At 34.0% G+C, this 17,955-nt stretch overlaps 1 protein-coding gene and 1 long non-coding RNA gene across 5 annotated transcripts in view; one reads left to right on the plus strand and one right to left on the minus strand.

Annotated features, from left to right (window-relative positions):
* Positions 1–17,955, minus strand: part of CNTN5 (contactin 5) — a 677,796-nt gene that overhangs the window by 602,359 nt on the left and 57,482 nt on the right. The gene's annotated exons all lie outside the window — the stretch shown is intronic.
* On the plus strand, positions 5,923–16,166 carry LOC310894188. Its single transcript, XR_014579662.1, has 2 exons — positions 5,923–14,977; positions 15,223–16,166. It is a non-coding gene; the product is annotated as an uncharacterized lncRNA (long non-coding RNA).

The following is a 17,955-nucleotide window of genomic DNA, read 5'->3' on the forward strand; positions in this document are numbered from 1 at the left end:
TTGACCAAAGGCAATTTAATTTGAAGCATTCACAAGTACCCTGTAAATCATCCTTGAACTCTAACTATAACACTTTTAAGAATGCTTTTAGAGTTTAATTAACAACAAACATATAGGCATAGTTGCAGGGGGGGAAAAAAAAAAAAACAACTTCACTAGTTCCACTGAATAAGTGTGGTGTTAGTTTCCATTTACAACTGACTGAATAACAGAAAATGGAGCCTCCCAAACCCCTGCTTTCTTCTTTCATTTCATGAAGAGCCAAAGGAAATATTCAGCCAATCCAGATATCTAAACTGGTCAAATGTTGCTGGCTCAAAACTTGATGATATGAGCACTAAAACGGGCACAATGATGTTGAAACCAGTGGTGTAATTGTATGCTTGCACTTAATATAAACTCCCAAAGTAATTGAAATCAACTCATGTTGTTGAAATATATCTGGGATATAAGGAAGGTATACTGAAAGAAATAACTGTGTATATTTTCCAGTTCACTTAAATAGTTAATATAAATATCACCATCTACTGGCAGAAAAAAATATGTAACATTGTTCACAAGTTTGCAGGATCAATAAAGTTAAAGATGTGAATGGAGTCCAGCTTACATAGCTCTTAAAAATCTGCAGAAAAGCTGTGAACTTCTTTGCTATCTGGCGACATCCACAGATTTTGCCCAAGTTGTTACATGAAGCTATATGTTGCTTGCTGAGCAGCTTCACACACTTCAGCAAAATTACCCTGTGTGATCAAGATGCTCATCTCATTTAACAGGAATTATCTTAATTTGGTTTTACAGAAAGCTTTTTCATACTTGTTATTCTCTTTGATCCATATGAAAATAATCTTAGCTTATTTTTGAGGTTTATTCCTGTAGCACTAGTTGTTACCAAGTGTTCCTCATATTAGTGTGAACTTTTTTTATCTCTAACTTCCATGTGGAAATATTTCTGAGATAGGAATTCTCCTGTTTTCTCAACTGTGAGGCTAGTTTTCGTAGTAATGGACAGGGGAAAAAGATATTAAAAGAAGGGTAGCCTGGATTTTTATTTGCCTTCTGGTATCTGAGTCCTTAATATGTTCTTCCTTTGTGTTTTTAGGGTTTTTGTGTAAACCTGAGGGCTAAGTGTTTAGTAAATTTGATAAAAGCTTGGAGTTTCTTGTTCTCAGTTCCCTCTAGGAACTGAAGCTTTAAGTAAAACATTAAATAGCACAAGACTTGTAGTAAAATTGTGACAGTTTGCAAGACTCAGCTTGACCTGATTTGGTTTGAAACAAATAAAATAGTTGTGAATAGAAAGATGTCAAAAGAAACAAAAAAAAAAGCAGAATATTACTGCAGTTTGGATAACAGAAAATGAGGAGAAAACAAAAGAAAAAAAGCTATGATTGAGAAGTTTATCATAAGGGGATGGAAATACTGGAAATTGAATATAGAGATAGTAGAGTAGGTTTCAGAAAAAAAAGGTCAGTGACCTGGGAGATATAAAAGTGTCCTCTCAGAAGGAAAAATGGAAAACCAAGGAGGGCAGTGTTATGAAAGTCAGAAAAGAGCAAGGCAGAAGTATAGAGGGACCTGGAAAGACTGGGAAGAGTAAGGATAAAGTAGAGACTTAGAAATTTGGCCAGAATTTACACGTTGTTTTAGATCTGAGCAGGATTCCTCTAAATAGAGAACATAGCTGGGAAGATATATTTGAAATAAAGTAGGAACAAGACAATAGATCAGTTTGTTAATGCCTTACTATAGACTGGGGTCCTGCAACTGTTTTAATACGATAAACTAATCATTTCATACTAGAGGACATCCTAGTAAAGAGCAGGAACTGGTATTGCTGACTATACCTCTTGCTACGATGCTGCTGATGGTGCAACACTACTGGAAGATACGAAGTTCAACAAAATCTTTGTGTAAGGTGGAGGTGATTACAAAGAAGATCTGAGGTGTTATCTTCAACAGTAGTAACACAAACAGTAATTCTTTATGCTGTGGCTGCAAGAAATGACATGGTCTGTAGGTAGTAGGAAATGGGTGAGCCCAAAGTAAAAGCTTTTGGAAAGGTATATAAAAAGATGCATAAAACATTCAGAAGGGCTGAGCAACTGAAGAACATCAAGACTTTTCTTTTTATGTCATTAGTCATCCTTAAATCACAAGACCACTTTTCCACAAATGTTAACCCTGCCTTTAGTGTCTGGAAACACCGAGCATACAGCCTGTATTCAGTGGACATAATAAGCAGAACCAAATGCTTGTGCTTTGAGTTTATCTTAAGATAATGTCTTAAGTTATTGCTACAGAGTAGATTTTTGATGCTCTAAGACCTCTCTTACTTTTCCATTCTGTTAGACATACATTGTATTCTTCTGCTTTCACCTTCCTCCCCCTTATTATTTTGGTAACTATCTCTTTTTTTGCTTCTCTAGCCAGAGGAGCACTTTAGAACAACCTTAGAGCTTGTAACTGATTCCTCCTGACAACTGCATTAGTACTAAAAGGAACAAAATCAGGATGTCTGATGGGACCAACAAATTTATCAGTAGTCCTTTTGGCAAAGAGGTCAGCAGATGATTTCACAACACTCAATAAAAATACAAAAAAAAAACCCTACCTTTTCTAGAAAATAAATAAATAAATAAAAATCTTTCATGAAAATCCTCTGCTTATAAAACACAAAGTCAAAGCTTTGAAGATTAACATCTTTCTATCAATTAGCTACTGATGCTGTCTAATTTTATTTACAATACTGTCTTTGAGAAAATAAGAATGTGAAAATACTCTTCACAATCCCAGCTCGATGTCTAAGGTAATTGGCAAATGAAATATCATTCCTTACAAAGCAAAGCCAGGAAAAATAATTCAGCATCTCAAGCAGTAAAAGACACCTTTTCCCTATTTTAGAGAAATGTTGAATGTAGAAATCAGGAAAAAAGGACCACTAGAAATCTGATTTCTTACTTTCCCAAGCTATATAGTGAAACATCATAAAGAAACACTGAGGTGATCAGGGCACAATCTTGCATGATGCCAACGAATTCTGAGGGCCTTACTCTCACTCTTTAACAATAACAGAATTTCTCATTTCTGTAGCACACCTTTCTGAATCACAACCTCAAAGACATTTCCATACCATCCATGAGTCTAAGCAACAAAGTTATGATATCTAGGTCATTGATTAAGATTGAAGTATGGAAATGACGCACATTGAATTCACATTGTAAGCCACCCTATTTATGTCTATACCCTATGTCCTGCCCCATGCTCTCATTGCAGTCTAGAATGAGGCAACTTACTTTCCAGACAAAGAAACTCACAGAGGGCACAAGGGGGATGGATACATACCTGAATTTTGCCTTCACAGGAGATTTGGACATAATTTCTTTAAGCCATTTTGTTCTAAGAAACTGATCCAAAAGTTTTACACAAGGCAGTTCAGACATTTACTTATCTAACTTTATAAGCCAGGAATATAGCCAGAGAAGCCTCAGACCTTCACCCTAGAATCCCATGGACAGTGGAGACAAATAGGCATTTTTAGGGCTCAATTCATGTGAACTATTTCAGATTTCTAAGTCATGATGAGATGAATCATGTTCCACAAGTGGCTATTTCTCTTCCCTGACTATAAAAAGTCACCAAGCTGTCTGGCTCAGACATATACATCTACATTAAGGAAAGATATTTCAAGATAGGTGAGCTTAATCTTACACATGGAGGCTAAAGATTAGCTTTCAAAAGATATATGTGGGCAAGTATCATGGCGTGATTTTCCAATATACTAAGATGCTTAGGCACTTTTTTAAACCGCTCTGGATGCCCAACTGCAATCTTTGATATTTACATACTTCTACCAAATTTGTGTGGTAAAAATAAAAAAATAAAAAAAAATGGGGGGGAGGTCCACAGGAAGATGATTTTTCGTTAAAAACAAAGCAAAGCAAAGCAAAGCAAAACAAAACAAAACAAACAACAGTCCTACCACCAGGTACACACATACAAAGAGACATAGAAAAATTTTAAATGCTGGACTACCAATCCTATCTATACTAGAGGATGCTAAGCACTTGATAGGATCAAACCCTTACATCCAACTGTTGTCCAAAAGTCTAAAAGCGACATAATTCTTTCTGCTTTCAGTCTTTGCCCAAAGCAATTGAGAAAAATACTCCATTTACAAGTTTCCTGTGAATTTTTGTTGTGCCCACAATTTCCCAAACTTAAGAGTAACCAAAACCAGTCCTAGAATATTTAGGAGTGGGACATGTATTTCATGTTACAATTTATCTTTTCTAATATAGCACAGAAGTGCAAATAAACAGAAGAAGCTTTTACTTCAGCTGAAAAATAGAGAGATTGTCTATTCCAAACAGTATGGTTTGGGTAATAAATAAATTAAAAAAAAAAAAAAAAAGCTTGGAAGCACGGATCACTAACTATGAATAGTAACATACATGTGTTGTCTAATCAGCTGCAAACATATTCTTCTAGTAATTACAATACTTTTTTGTTTGGTTGGTTTTTGTTTTGTCTTATTTTTGGAACCTGAAACCTCCTGCCATCTTACCAGGAAAATATCCAACACCACTAAAAATAGAAAAATATTTCCACAGTATTCAAGTTGCTACCCTGCATATTGTATAATGTTGGATTCTCCGGAAGCTCCTTAGATGCTGTAGATTTTCAGATTCCTTTGCCAATGTTAATTGACCACTATGATGATTGGAAGACACAGTAAAGGTCTATTCTAAATGTCTCTATTGACTATAATACACAGTCATAATTATTATACTTATAGTACAATGCCATTTTAAGGATGTTTTGTACTATTTAACATTCAAAATAAATTTGTAATGTTACATTGTTCTGCTCATTCTTCAAACTGCAGTCACAGTAAATTAAACATACAGTTTGAAATGGAATATATTAGCTAACGTCCAAACATTGACTGCCTGACATTACTGTCAGCTGTGTATCATTAATATTCTTATTGAGTGCAATGAGGGGTTGGTTGAATGGGTATTAATGGCCTATGTAGATATGGACGAAACAAAAAAAAAAAAAAAAAAGGCTGCTTGTACACAGTTTTTCCAACAGAAAGCATGTATTTATACAGCTGAAAAACTTAAATTTATGTGCAACGGAGAATATGGGTTATCAAAAGTAACGCACCACTGCTACATTGGGGTGATATGTAATGACAGTTGCTGCATTTTTTAATGGGAATTACATCTATAAAATTTATGGTAGGAAGAAATAGCTTTCCTGCAATTAACACGTGCATACACACAGAGAGTTGTATCCTATAAATATTTATAATCAGAGTTTCATCATTTGACACCATTCTCTATAAGAGCTTAGCTATGTCTGTCAGATTCTTCCAACGCTTTAGGGCTTCACAGGTTGTGACTTTTGTAAAGTGTTAAAAAGCTCCTCTGTTATAAAAAGAATAAATGTTCTGATGATTAATTACTGGTAGTCACCTGCTGCATTATTATCTGGATGAGAACATAAACATGGTAATCATCACTGCAGTCTTCTGAATAAAATAACCATTAAATGGATGAAATAAGACATTCACAGAGTGAATCACCAATGGAAATGTATGTCTATCAGCTCTATGAGGTATATGATCAAAAGGATGATCTAGACAGAGCCACCAACTCAGCCAAGCATGAAAGCTGGAAAAGCGAAAAAGCCAGATGTACACAGAGCAACGAATGTCAAAAAAAGCTAAACCTGCAGATCCAGAAGGTCAAATTACAACATTCTCATAAAGGTGTAACCACCAGTCACTCATGGTATTTTCTGTTGAGATTGATTCAAAAATTCCAAAGAAACAGGAAAACAAAAATTACCTAAATGAGGTGATGTGTTAATTTCTGTGTGGATCAAGGCTAAAGCTGTGGCAACTGCATAGCAAGGTAAGAAACAACCATCTAACTACAAAAGATATGTGCAATTTTTTTGTTGTGTTCCAAGAGGCCTAACAACTGAATACTGAAATTCATCCCTTAGGCTACAGAAATGGCTTCTCCTGACTGATGCACTCCTCTTCAGCTGAATTGCAAACTTTTTCAACTCTGCTGTTTCTATTGCTACATTTTCAGCTACATTTTGCATATGGAACAAAAGACACTGATAATCACAGCCACTCTATAAAAAGGTGGGGTTTTAGTACGAGTAAATTCTGTGGTGTGAATGACAGGAGCCGACTTTGTGGGCAGAACTGGTACTTGTGTGAAAGGAGAGGAGAACCAAACCCAAAGAGCTCCAGTCCACAGGACCCACTCACTACATCTCCCCTTTTGACTAGAATGGGCAAAGCACTAACTTTCTCATAGGGGGACTGGAACACTGATGAATAACACATAAAACATTTATTTTATGACTTCACTGAACTGATACACATAATATTTGGTATATTTTTTTATGTTTTAAATGCAAGTCTTTGAGAATGAACAAAATGTGTTTTTGCCTATGTTCAAAACCATGCTGGTACATTTTTTCATTTTTACTTTTTTCCGTAAGACCTTGTTTTATTCAGTACATGGAATGGATAGGTCATGAGGAATGATCAGCTGTTTACGTTTTCTTCATATCCACTTATGCTCATCACTCACTGTATGACCTTTACCTTACATACCATACATCATCCAAACCATGCGCTGAGCTCTGAATAAATATTTGTTTCCTAAGTCTTACATTACAGGCATACAATATCTGACTGTCTCAAAAGGCAGGCAAGTTATGTTGTCTATCATTACATCTCCTACAAAAGACAGGCAAGTTATGTTGTCTATCATTACATCTCCCCTATGAAAAAAGGCAAATTTTTTATCATTATTTTATGGTTGGAGATCCAGAGACTTGGCAGAAGGTAAAAGAGGAAACACTGTTGAGGCCAGAATTGCAAAGAAGGAGTAGGAAATATTCATCCTATATTATGAAATGTTAAAAAAATATATTTTCATTGCTTCACTGATATACATATATCTATAGTCACTTTATCAGAAGTTGCCCCAGGGGGTAAGTGGGTAAGAGATTTTGAGAATTACAGGGAGAAGAAAAATAATAATAATAATAATAATTAAAGCTTCGTGACTAGCCCTACTTTAGATATGGACAGGTCACATTTAACCTCTAGCATCTTCTAAGCCTCCCAATAACAAACAGTTAAATATGTTAAGCAACAATTAAGCATTCATCTTTGGTGTGGAATAGCCATGGTAAAGGCTCTGAATTTCCATGGTCTATGACTTTATGTCACATTTCCTGTGGACATCTAAGTTGTACCTGAGAAGACTTATTTTCAAGAGCTATCTTAAAGCCTATTCATTTGTATAAAAAAAAATTCATTTTAAGAGAATAATTTCACAAAATGTTCCCAGAAAACTCTTCTTGGGAAAAGTACCTCACAAAGCTGTTCATTCATTCACATAGCCCTGTCAGTGGTGTTGAGCAGAAAAGAACAGTAAGGCAAGAGAAATATCTTGAACAAAGATATTTTGTATGTAATAGTACGTTAAAAAATCAGCAATGATTTGTGTGAAATGATTAGACTGTTTTGTGGTTGCCAGTGATTTGTAGTATATAATAATTGTAACTGTTGTGGATCAAGGAAGATACAAGAAGTCCAGATTAGATACAAGCAGTAGCACAGTGTGGATGATGCCAAAAAATAAATAAAAAAATATTTCAGCCCACAATCCAGAAACCAGAGTTGTCCCTTTTTTCCTTTGTCTCAGCTACATGTGTGTTCAGTGCCCATCTAAAGATTCAGGTAGTTTTCTCCTCCCTTTGAGAAGAATAGATGCATTTAACATCTGTATATCCTGGTTAATAGTCTCAATATTACTTTGAGCTTTTGTATAGATGGCATTCATAGTTTAATAATCCCTGTTTAATAATAGTTTCATGTTAACAAAAAAAAAAAAAAAAAAAGCAACTGTATATTGGTGTGCAGGTCATAAGAAAAAATCTCATAGAGCAGGAATCTAAATGGCAAGGCTTGTATTTACAGTTTTGACAGCAAAACTATATACGCTGAATATTTTCTGAGGAAACAGGTTGGGTAGGTCTTGTTCAACTCTTCTTCTCATGTCCAGATCACCAGCTGCTTACACAGGTTTGAATATCTAGCTGTCTGCAGAAAAGCAGTCCCACTGATAACTGGATTTGAGTTAATGCTTAAAATTAAGCATATACTGAAATGACCCGTTTGAGGATTATATTACAAAGCACTGTTGGAAAGCATAAAAAGCAATTATAAATTAGTGGGTAATTCTTGCTCAATTATTTTCTTAGTTTCTAAGCCCCTGATGGCAAGGTCCCTTTAAACCAGTGTGGTATCATTGAACAATATCTAATCAAAATTATTCATTCACCATAATAACATGTTTTTTCAGTTTAGACATTTATTTACAAAACAGAAAACGTCTGTATATTGAGGTTTCAATCAATAACTTTTAGTAGAAATCACCAGTTCCATAATACATAAACACAAATATATGTATACATACACAATATATCTTCTATTTATATTTACATATATATATATATTTCCATTTTATCAAGTGAAAACTGTATAACATATAGAGACACAGCCCAAGCTTCTTCCTGCAATGGCCACTAAATCTTTTTTCTCTCTCCATAGTAAAGTGTTAGCACCAGAAGCCAAGGTATGTCTAAGTCACTAAGAGATGAAAGCTAGATCCTTGCTTTCACAGATGCAAAAGCCAGTCATTGCCTCATTGCCTTTGTCAGTGGAGACACCAAAGCAGAAAACATGATACTTTAGCCCCAAACAAGTCAATCAAGCTACATACAAATAGAAAGAGCTGTTTTCCAGATATAAGGTAGATACAATAGCACAAGCCCAGATCTGCATTGTTTTTAGCCATTTCATCATGAAAACTGGAAAAAAAAAAAAAAAAAAGTTGTTTGGGAGGTGAATATATATTATATATATATATATACATATATATATATATATACATATATATATACATATATATATATGTATATATATTTTGCCTTGGATTCAGGTGGGAGGAGTCAGAATTTCTGTGATTTTCTTGATAAACTTTCTCTCAAAAAACATCTTTTTTCTGACTAAACTATCACATTCAAATAACCATTCTCATAGTCTCTCAGCTGTCAGACCCTGCACCTCAAATCTCCTGTCTATTCATTTTACACCACCCTGTTCCATATAGAATATTCTGAATTTCATATCATTCTTTTGAGGTTATTCTATATTATAGGGTAATAATTGTGCAACTTGATGGATGAACAGTTGACTCTGAGTTTCACTCAAATCTCAGAAGAACACGCTAGTTGAAATATTAAACCAATTACCAATGTTTGAAATAATGCATTGTGACATTAGTGTAAAGCATGAAATTAAGGCAATTGTCACTTAAGAAATAAATTAGGCTAAGAGAAGATAATAAATCTATTAAAAATAAGTAATCAATAAAGATTTCCTCCAAATTACCAAATTATGCAGAGTCAAACATTGGTATATCAGAAGAAAAAAATGATAATATTGTAATAAACCTCCACCTAACTGCCCTGAATTTCACATTGTTCATAGATCTAAGCTAAATATTGACTTCCAGACATAGTAACATTTCTGTTTTTTGTCAATCTCTTGAACCCAGTAACTGGGATGTTATCAAAATGGCAACACCAAATTCAAATAGTGAGAATGTATGTCAAAAAATATAAGAGTATAATTTTAAAATGCTTTTTGATTTTAAAACGCTTTTTGATTTAACAGGGTTCATACTGTTTGGACTTGGTGATCTGTAGATACGCAGATATTTAAAGTTTACGTAGACATGTTTTAACATGTTTTTAACATGTTTTAACATGTCTACGTACATGAAAATACAATGTTAATCTCCAAAGCTCTAATAAATTTAAGAGAAAAAATTCAACTCAAATAGTCATACAGCTGAAAGCTGATACTTTGCTAGCTTCCATATGTTATTAATTTTGCTCTCTTATGGACTGTCTTGTAACTAATTAATATATTTATCTATCTGACTTTCTGAGAATTTTAACTGCAACCGCTTATTTATGTGCTTAGATAAAAGCATGTAAATCGTTCTGTCACAATAAATTAGATTTAACACAAACCTGGAATTAAATATGAAGTGTTAACAGAATCAAAATAGAATACGTTTCCTATGACGCTTATTCACGAGAACAAAATAGCAGAAATGTAAATTGAGATTATTTTCAATAAAAATACTTGAAGCAAAGTAGAGGTAGATTTTTGACTATGTACAAGTCACTAGAGAATTTAATTTATGTTTGAATTATTTTCAAATTTACAAATCTGATTGCAGTTAGCATGGAACTAACAAAAAATCTAGTTATGAGGATAAATTACTGTGTTGAACTTATTTTCCAGACTTATCAGAATACATAATGAAAATTACACATACATACATCTAGCATAAAACATTTAATGCACCAGAAAACAATTATGAAACTAAGCTTTCTTATATATGTCTTATATGTCTATATATTTCTTTTTTATCTTCTTTTTTTTTTTCCCAAATCAAATCCTGCAGATGGATTGTTTGCTAGTTATTTTTCACGAGTAGTACTTCTTGAATCTTTCTATTGCAGAATCTAAGTTAAGACAGTTAATTTCAATCAAAAAGGCTACAGCTGTGAGTGAATTTACATGCTTTCTAGCAATTCTGACTGTCAGTTTTAGCAAAGGGAAAAAAGGAAGCAGCAAGTTCATGCTCTGCTAAATGCACAAATATAGCAAAGGAAAGAGTATGCACTCGTGCATATGTGCGTATTTGGATACATCTCAGAGCACTGGTTTTGCATAGACAGCTTGAAGCACTTTAATGGGATATAACTTCTGCTTCCTAAAGTTCAAGAGGCTTTAAAGGTTTTTTTAAATTAGGCAACCAAAATCATTAATCTCCTTAGAAAATCTTGGCAAAACACTGAATTCATATTGACACAAGGACTAGGAGGCAGCAGGCTCAATTAACGAAACCATTTCTCTCCTCTGATGGCTTTGCTCTTTTCTCTCTGAAGTCACCAGGGTAAAACTGACTTTATCACAAGCACAGAGAAAGAGCTAATATTTTAGGAGGGGCAACAAACAGGTATGGATAAAATAAATACTGAGACAAGCCTGAATCCAAACCTTAACTCAGTCTGCTTAGTGCATCATTACAGACCAAGAGGCAAGTATGACAGTGGACAAAGTGAACATCCTCACCTACTCATAACTGTCCTTTTGCTAAGGCAAGAGTGCTTTACTAAACAAAGCAAAGTCTTATAAGAGAGTGCAATGTTAATTAGCTGGGAGGAGACACTATCACCCTGCTCTGATTTTCTGTATCTTAAATACACAGCAGAAAGCTAGCTTATTAACAGTACTGTTAATTACCTTATGCAGAAGGAAATCAGCAATTATAATGTACTTGCTATTTTTCAGATATTACAATGGCTTGTACACAAATCCCCACCCTTGTCCCCAAAAGGAAGGGGAGGGGGTCATTTTCAACTTTGTTGTCTATAAGAAATGATTAAACAGGACCTTTATTTATTTATTTATTTATTTATTTATTTATTTATTTCAGCAGAAAACATTCGGAACATTTTTTTTTCCACTAGAAAAGTAATGTCCTATTTATTCAGCAAAAGAATGAATGGCCAAATTTGATCATCTTCAGTTCTTTACACCACCAGTTTTATGGCCTGTAACTTTCATAACATTTTGCTTTCACAGTGGAGCTCACTATTTTGAACAGAACCTGAACAAATCCTTACACCCTGAGATTCAGTAAGGTTTCTGCCCTTTTTGGGTAAACTACATCACTATTCACTATATATATATATATATATATATTTGCAGGTTCATTGTTTTTCTTCCATTTTCTTCCTAATGATTAAAGCATTTTCAAAGTAAAGAAAGAGACACAATACATACCTTGTCCCACTGGAGCATAAGTTGTATTCTGTATGTGCCTAATCCAAATTTTTTTAATGAGGGAGGAAATATTGAAAATATAATTGAAAACTCTTCTTTATTGCTAGAAAGTTGCCTCGCTTATAGTTTTCCTAAGTCACACTTCTCTGATTATTCTTTGTTTATCCATGGCTTCACTTTACAAAAGTATCCCCCCAAATGTTGAGAACCTTGTGTATATATATATATGTGTATATATATATATATGTATACATTTTAAAATCTGATTGAAAACTACAAGCGATGAAGACTGGGTTATGTTGGATTCACTGTCCTTCTGGATATTTCTATATAAACCAGGAGAGTACAACTTAGTGAGAATCATCTCTGCCATGTTAAGCTTAAATATGAGTGATTATGTTTTTCAAACATAATCAAAGGTTTAGCAATCTGAGAACTGTTCATTATTATTAAGCTAGGCATGGACTTTCTGGGATGGTATGTGGTTTTCCTCCCTCTTCTGGGCAGCATACTGTATGAGTAGGCAACAAGGCTATGAAGTCCACAACTTCACTGCTTTTTACATAGTGATGTACTAAAACACTGTGTATCTGAAGAAGTTAGCAGGTACTAAATAAGCTACAAGAGAGTTTCCTTTGTACTCTTTAATGAGATGTCTTATTTAAATAAACTTAAATAAAGAAAAATCAAGATAATTCTAAGGCATCAGTTTCGAACTCTCATTGAAATCTATATATAATCAAAAAGTCTTTAATCTACATGTCTAGCATACAACTAATATCTATAACCACAACATTCAAACCAACAGGTCTAATATTTGCTTTATAACTATGTTAAATTTTCTTGTTTTCTCAACACATCTCATCCTTTCAAAACCAAACTTGAATGTGTAAAGTTGTTCATATGCAGTTTGCACCTGATTTATATTGAAGCTTCATGTCCATCTTCATGGGATTGTGACATAAAAGATTTTCAGCACCTCAGAAAATTAAGCTATACAGTTAAGCATGGGTTTATTACTATATTTTAGATAATCAGTTTGGAAGATCTGGACCTCTTTACATATACTCTCATCTATACTGTCAAGTATATAACATATCTGTGTAGATATTTGTGTGTATATGTATGTAATCAGCTTCTCCATCTAAAAAATGGGGATAATTATTCTTTCTTTACAAGTATCGTGAGGTTTCACTTAGTAATTTCTGGCAACTGGTGTGAGATATTCTTAATAAATAACTACATATGGTAAGTGATAAGGTTAATTATTGTACTATGACAGAAATCAATTACTATTAAATCATTTCTAGCTAGATAATGAGGCAATCTTAAAAATTTTGATTTGGTGAAACTGACTTGACAGAGTCACATTGGCACCATATGTTGGAAACCCAGGAGATTCTTATGGGTATTACAGCATAGCTCACAGAAAGTCCCTGTGCAGGTTCCAAAGGACTGAAAGAGATTATAAAATAAAGCATACCAAATTTTAATTATTTTTTTTGTTATGCTTCCATTTGCCATTTGACTCAGCATGTTACTCTAGAAAATTATTTAATACACAAACCACAGCATAGAATGAATTCATGGCTTTTCACATGAAATGTGAGGTTAAAAATAATTGAAATACTAACTTGAAATAACAAAAACAACAACAAATATTTGATTTTATAATTCTAGCCTTTATATTTGACTTCAATAGCAAGTATGCTTCTAGAATTAATAAGATTCAGAACTTGTTGATTTTTTGAGTCCATTATTCATGATATTTATCTTTGTTATTTAAGAAAGCATGTTAGGAAGTACACTTAAATTGATATGTAAGGCAGACTAGCAAATAAAGAGTGATTTGCGATGTTGAAACACTATATATACTTGAATGCTTATATCTCTCCTGCACAGGCAATATACTAGTAGTTGTCTCTCATTCAAAATTCAGTTTTGAATACTGAATTTGCCACTCTTTGTTATTGACATGAAACATAGAACAGTATTAAGTAGTGTTCATGGATGGCTGGATAAGTAAGCCTCTTCCAATGGTGGAACATAGACTTTTGTAAAATAGGAAGTTCAAGCTTTCACATCATTAGTGGAATTTTAGACCATATGCTGCCAAGCTCAAAGGTAGCCAGGCTGAGCTTTCTGTGTCAAACTCATTATCTCTCACAACAAATGCAGCCTCACGCCTTCTGAAAACAGGAGATGAAAGTCTCAGCTTTCAGTCAAGGTCTGGTTTGTTAGTAATTAGGCTCTATAACACTGTGGAACAGTGTCTTTTTTTTTTTTTTTAAAATCCATCTTTTTTTTTTTTTTTTCTCTATTGAATCAAGGATCTTTCAAGTTTCTCTCTCATTCCTGACATTTTATTGCCAGCAGTTACAAATGTACAACAGTTCTAACAGTAAGGAGAAACCTCACTGGAAGGTGGTTGTTTTTATCTGATTTGCCATTATGCAATGTTTGAATTTCTTCCTGCGTTCTCTCAGCATAAAATAGTTACAAATTCATGAAAAATTTAGTTGTGCACTGTGGGTTGAAAATTTTGATAGGAAAATGCAGTGGCCAAGGAAATTGAGAAAGATACCTTTCTTCCAAATCTGGGTGTTTCTTCTTCTCCAGTTCTTCTATTGTTTTCTACTCTAACACTTGTTTTACTTGTTTATTGCTTATGATTCTCCCTGCCTTTCCTTGTATTTGTTTTCTCTCTTGTTTTATTAATCACACTATATTAACTTCACATAAAAGGTTAGTTTAATCTCAGTAGGTGAGAGACAAACCTAACCCTGCAAACAGGGCTCCCCTTAGGAACCATAAGCAGATTTTAAGACTGCTAATGTTTGTATACTGAACTGAACAACTGAATGTTTCTTGCTGGTAAACTCTGAGAGTTTTATATTTTCTTAAAATGTTTGTACTAATTCAAGATGTGATCCTTAGCACTGTAAGTCATCATTAATCAGCAGAAATGGGAAATTCCTGATACTATGACTAAGTGGACTAGCAGGGGTAAGCTTCTCAGGGTTTTATCAAATAGTTTTGCTGTTGTGATTTTGGAGAAAAAATATCTTTACCTCCAAAATTTTAGAGTGTTCCAAACTGCATTATAAATTGATTTAATGAAAAATAAGCTTCTAAGTATCTGAGTCATGAAAGAAAATAAGCCTCAGGAGCCTAAGTACTTCAGTACTACAAGACCTGAAAGATAGGTAAGTACATAATTTTAATTTCTGGGTCTCACCATTCTTTCACAGGAAGCCTGGAGGAGAGAATTGAATTTGGCCTTCACAGTCCCAGCCAAGAGCCTGATGCAACTTGACGGACATCTAACAAAACATTTCTTTAATCCAGTTCATACCATGCCCGCTATTTGCAAAGAACCTCAAGTTCATGCATAAGCAAACTATGTGCTAACCATGTGTGGACCAGTTCCTTATGCTTAGCAGAGTCTGTGTAATTCGGTGTCACAGGAGGTTATAAAATGTGTTGGCTTCTGTTTTTAAAGGGATGTCTGTGAATAATTTAATTTGTGAATATAAATGGAGGTGAATGTTTGTAAAGACTAAGTTAAGCCTACACTGGATAATCTCCTCAAGCTCCTACAGTAATCAGAGGAGAGAGAGGTTCCTTTGGAGTATGTCAGAATAGGCACTTTTCTTTGCACTAACTCCAAATTATGCCAGGGAGAATCAGGTTTGCAAGGACAGAATAAATCTCATGAACAATTAAGACTAACTCTGTGGTGAACTCTAAAATGCCAAGACAGAGCTCTTGTGCACTTCTATTAATTAACTAATGCAGTAGGAGAATAAAAATAAATAAATAAATAAATAAGGCTTGATAGATACAGTTATAGTTACACTGCAAAATTTTAGTATCTAATGCCAAATTTCAACTTGATGTGAAACTTTCCAGAATACAAGATGCCTTCACATTTTTTTGGCTGCAGTCTCTCTGGAAGTCAGAGAATAGTTTCTGCCTAAAAATCATATACCTTATAGATCTTAGAAAGTAGGATTTTTTAAGAAGATTTGTTTTTTTTTCTTCCTGGAGAATTCAACACCCAAAAAGGTTAGTGGTGTCTCAGAAAATTACCATTTTATACATATGCATTTTCTACCTTTTGCTAGCCCTAAGCAATCAGACCTCCTGAGACAAGCCCATGCTGAAAAGTAAAAAAAAAAAGTAAAAAAAAAAAGTTAAAAAAAAAAAGTAAAAAACCTCCATCATATGCCAGAGGTTGGCTTCCCAATGGAGGGGAAATCTTTTATAGAATCATCAAATTATTTAGGCTGGATAAGACCTCTAAATTTATCAAGTCCAACTGTTAATGTAGCACTGCCAAGTCTACCACTAAACCATGTCCCTAAGCACCGTATCTACATATCCTTTGAATACCTCTACGGATGGTGACTCAACTACTTTCTTGGGCAGCCTGTTCCAGTACCTCACAACCTTCTAAGTGAAGAAATGTTTCCTAATATCCAGTCTAAACCTCCCCTCCCTCCCATTGCTCAACTTGAGGCCATTTCCTCTTGTCTTATCACTTGTTGCTGGGGAGAAGAGACTGATCCCTACACCACTACAACCTCCTTTGAGATAGTTGTAGAATGGTGCAAAGAGTCTGACTAGACTTCATGTATAATTTGTTCCATATATTGACCAGTTCTAGAATAGATCAGTACCCAAACCTTTTTTTCAAGGGTCTCATTTCAGTCATTCGATACTTTGTGTACAAGAAGCATATTTGCCTCAAGAACTTCAGCTCTCATTTGACCTGTAAAACAAAAAGTCCTTGCACAACCTCAAAGTTACAGTACTGATTATCTTCACAGGAAAAATAAATAAATAAATAAATAAATAAATAGGACATTATCCTGCAATCTGCAAGTGAAATTTGAACCTAAGTTTCTTCAGACTAAAATCATTACAACCCCTCCAGTACATAGATAAAGGTTTCTGAGTTTTTCTTTTACATGATAAAACTATTATACAAAACAACAGAAACCCATTGTGTGAACAAAAGTAAAATTAACAGCATTTTATGTAACATGTAGTGATCCTTAATTTACTCTTTCCAAAAGTTTTACAAAAAAAAAAAAAAGAGAGAGGAAAAAAAGAGTATTACAGTTGTGCCTAGACATAGCAGACAGCTTGATATAAAGGATTTAGATTTTTTTGGAAGACAAATAAGTAATGAGGAGCTTGACAATTTTGTCAGCGTACTTCACTTTTTTTTACATATTTTTCATCAACTTTATAACAGAAGCTAGTCTAATCATGATAAAGTTAATCTTTTTTTTTTTTTTCTATAGAAATCTCAGCTTTCTAGGAAGTTGTACAGTGAATGTCCTTAAATATAGACCATTAGGGAGAAATATTGCTCTATGCTATCTGTCACAGCTTCTCTTAAAAGCTTTGATCTAAAAGGCCTTTGCTTTTATGGTTAAAAAAATAAAAGGGCTTGCAATGAAATGGTAACACTTCATGATCTCTGACACACAAATGTCATTTTCTGGAAGCTTTGTATAGAAAACAAAAATACTTTAAAATACCACCTCTAACTGGCTTCTGAAAGAACACATATTTCAGGTTTGAAGAACTAAATTGTTTTTCCGCATATAAACATTCATTTAGGTCCCACTCCCACACAGCACTGACTCCTCCAATAAAGAGTATGACTCACATCAGTGGTAGTGAAGGATATTGACTTTTCTTTCCTGCACTAAACATCTGTCATCAGGATTACAAAATTATTAACTAAGATATATCACAAACTAGTACCACTGGCTCCAGAATAGCTTTAGTTCAGTAGTTATTGAGCTCTCCAAGTCCTCTTCAGGTGCAAGACTATTTTTATTATCACAGTAAACCTGTAAATGTCATTTGCTACCTCAGAAACAAAAGGATTTTAAGTCCCTTATATTAAGTCACATCTAAAGGCTTTCTTTATCTGTTAAATGCAATTCAGGCAAAAATACCAAATC

This window comes from Anser anser, assembly GCF_964211835.1.
Source record: "Anser anser genome assembly, chromosome: 1".
Lineage (NCBI taxonomy): Eukaryota > Metazoa > Chordata > Aves > Anseriformes > Anatidae > Anser > Anser anser.